General features: G+C 39.3%; 1 long non-coding RNA gene across 1 annotated transcript; it reads right to left on the bottom strand.

The window, feature by feature from the left end:
* Nucleotides 1-656: 656 nt before the first annotated feature.
* LOC116931409 lies at nucleotides 657-3,309 on the bottom strand. The gene is made up of 3 exons (XR_006642672.1): nucleotides 3,189-3,309; nucleotides 1,475-3,119; nucleotides 657-1,398 (listed from the first exon to the last, which is right to left on the bottom strand). It is a non-coding gene; the product is annotated as an uncharacterized LOC116931409 (long non-coding RNA).
* Between the last annotated feature and the right edge of the window lie 32 nt (nucleotides 3,310-3,341).

The raw sequence follows: 3,341 nt of genomic DNA, 5'->3' as shown, positions 1-3,341 counted from the left end.
CGCTTTGTTTAAGTGATTCTTTTTTCTAAATGAATTTTAAAAAACGATTGAAGCCTGCCGACTCGTAGCTGCTGTCATTAAATTCTGAGAAGACAAAGAAAATATAGAGGAATGGCACGGAAAGAAACATCTGAACCAAAGAATGTTCGTGTTTTCTGTATGGAAAGGATTCGAAATAGTTTTCTTACCCATGTCGGTTGTCCGAAAAAGACCTAAGCTTCTTGCTTTCATCATATCTCACTAGGCGTATTCTAATGCCAACAACAACATCGACAAGCCTTCAGGATATATCAAAGAATATTCCATCCCTTTTCTATTGTTCTTGTCATTTCTCCGCCAGCAATGGTTCTGTAGAGAAGGTAGAAGTTGCACGCTGTTTGCAGACACACTACGTCGCAACCCGGTGGTCCGTCTTGATTTAAAGGATGCCAAGATGCGTTAGATGCCCATAAGGAAAGGTATTTAGAAACTCGAGTTTCATTTTGCATGCATTGCTTTTGATGCTGTCTCCCAGCTGTCTCCTTAAGTGCTATTTATCTTACAATAGTGGTATTTAAAGCTCCTATCTCGAGTTCTTTTATGTCTTTACTGCAAAGTGTTTTATTTTTCCAAAAAGGTAATTCAATGTTATGCTAAATCTTAGTCTGACATTGGAATTTATAGAATTTAACTGTATATCTATCCATTTCACAATATTTTAACACAATCCAGTCCATTACAAAAACCTGGTGTATAGTGTTGTTAATCGACTGCATTGCTAGAACAATTTATATATGCACAATATGCATTGAAATATTCCTAACCAAGAAAACCGAAAACATCGTATCGCCGTTGTCGATTGTCCCATTTGATAGTTGCCATGACTACCAGAACTATATCATTCTTGTTTTATGATCGTGTCGATGGCAATAAGTTTCTTATTCTTGTTCCTTAAAAACTGCTGCAGGGATGCGTAAAGAGAGTTGAACTTGGAGTTTTCGTTGTTGTTAGAGTTGAGATTATAATTAGTAGAGCCAAAAACAGGGCGGGATCGAAGGCTTTTAGAATTATCCAATGCTTTTTCGAGGCTTGGCGTCTCATCATCAGCCGCAACTTTGTCTTCGGTTTTCTGGGCCGACCCTTGTGATTTCACGAGAGCATCAGCTCCAATCATTTTCCAGAAACAAGAGTCATCGTCATCGGCAATCTCACACGGATCTTGTTCAGGGTTCTGCGTTGGCAATCAGTTCAGAAAATAGTGAGCTGAATTGCAAATTGTCATTTTCGTTGTTGTTGGTGTTGATGTTCGTCTCTGATGATGGACGATTCATCAATGGTCGGTTAGGTTTCATTGGGACCATTGGACGAACTAGCATTAATGGATGAGGCCATGCAAACTAATGCGATGATAACTGATGCCTATAGAATTAATGGGAAATTGTTCACTATTTGTTCTAGGACGTTGCTATTAATTTTTTAATCATTCTTTAGTTACCGTTAAATGCATGTTTATTCGCTGAAGTTGTGGTGCAGGAGGGTGAGAACGACGAGTGTGCTGAATTTACACTGACAGACGAAATGCTTTTATACTAAAACTGTTTCTTCCGATATTCATTTCCCATTGTCAAGGTCCTCGGCGAGAGACTTTTATTTTTATCTAGTTAAAATTATCGTTAATCTGGCCAGATTAACTACGTGCTTGTCAACCCAATTAATTGGCTGGAATTCATGAGGAACCATTACATATTACCTGAAACCTTGTGATGACGGGAAGTTTAAACCGCAAACTGAACACCACAGCAACTAAAAATACACGGCCTTGCAATTAGAACTAGGTTAGTATCTGCAAGTTCGTTTGAGTTCTACAGTACTTTTTTGATTTATTTTCCTCATTATGCCGGCAATTGATTATTTCCGTATGTTTTCCTGCAGGGTTTTGGCTGTTTTCCGGCTTGCCACATCGTCATTTCAAAGGTTTCCCTTTAGAGAGCAAAGATGATACGAAGGAACCCAAGTGCACTGATTAACAAAGGACCCTTCCAAATGGTGAAGTTTTGCGAAATAATTAGAAGCTCATTCCACAACCACTTGAATTCAAAGGTGCACTGTCTGTACGCTACTTGTATATAAAGACGCACTAAAAGTCATCAAAGTCACCACAAGTTTCCAGTTTGACTTCAAAGCATTTCCAGCTCTTTTCCATTTCAATCAATCACTATGAGGATCATTGTAAGTACAATATAAATGTATATAGCATTTCTGTTTTTAATTTACTTGCATATCTACTATGCTGTCTAATTGATTTATATTGAAAATCGGATGTTAGTAACGGTTTGATGTGAATTATTTACGTTTTCCAGGTCGCCCTTTTCGCTCTTGTTTTGGCCGTGTGCATCGTGACGAGCCAATGCAAACCGACGGGAAACACCAACATCAATCAAAATAGCAACGCAAACTCCAATTTTGATTTCATATCGAGTTTCCTTAGCTCCGTGTTGATCCAACAAAGAAAAGCCAAGGCTATCGCAAGCCGAGCTAAAGTTGAATCTCCCGCCGCCGTAAGCATCGCCCAGCCAACGGCCGAGGCCCAACAAGACGTTAAACAAACCGCTGATGAATCCCAAGCACCGGCCGATGACATCGTGGTGGATGTTGCTTCCACCGATGAATCTGCCCCGCGGTCTGAGCCTCAAGAAGATGCACCCCAAGATGAGGATCAGTTTATGTTCATCCAATCGCGTATGGCACAAGACTTTTAAGCTGCTCTCCAGGCTATTTGACAGAACGCAATCACCTTGACAACCGTTGACATGCATTTACAGCATTAAATGCCAAAAAATGCAAATCTGTTTATCCTAGTTCTCTGATTTCACAGGTTAAGTGAATAAATGAATTGTAAAAGAAAATTAGAAGATGAATAGAAAACGAAAAGTATATCGAAGAAAAATATCGAGAATTTAAACAACAGCTCTATGTGGAAGAAGCAAATGGAATGCCCGTGCTTTTTTCTTTGCTTAAATGCCAAATGCTTCGAGGCAGTACGTGACGGTTACATAAGATAACGTCCCATTCAAAGGATGACACTTTTGTTATGACTGAAACTAACAATTTAGAGCTGACTGACGTTTGGTTAGTTACAACTGTTCAGGAATAATAAATTTAAATTTGTAGAAATAACGCACGAACGTTCAAAAGGAACTGATACGAACCACAAGTTGTTTTTTCCATTTCAGTTGCGACATCACAGAAGGACGTTTGGACACATACAAACGTTTGGGCAAGCAAGCGGCTTATCACGCCATTTGTTCATCATTTCAAGCTGATACCGAAGCTCAGACTGAACAAACGTCAGGTTATTAAGG

This window comes from Daphnia magna, linkage group LG1 (genome assembly GCF_020631705.1).
Source record: "Daphnia magna isolate NIES linkage group LG1, ASM2063170v1.1, whole genome shotgun sequence".
Taxonomy (NCBI): Eukaryota; Metazoa; Arthropoda; class Branchiopoda; order Diplostraca; family Daphniidae; genus Daphnia; species Daphnia magna.
This window is presented reverse-complemented; position numbering and strand designations above follow the sequence as displayed.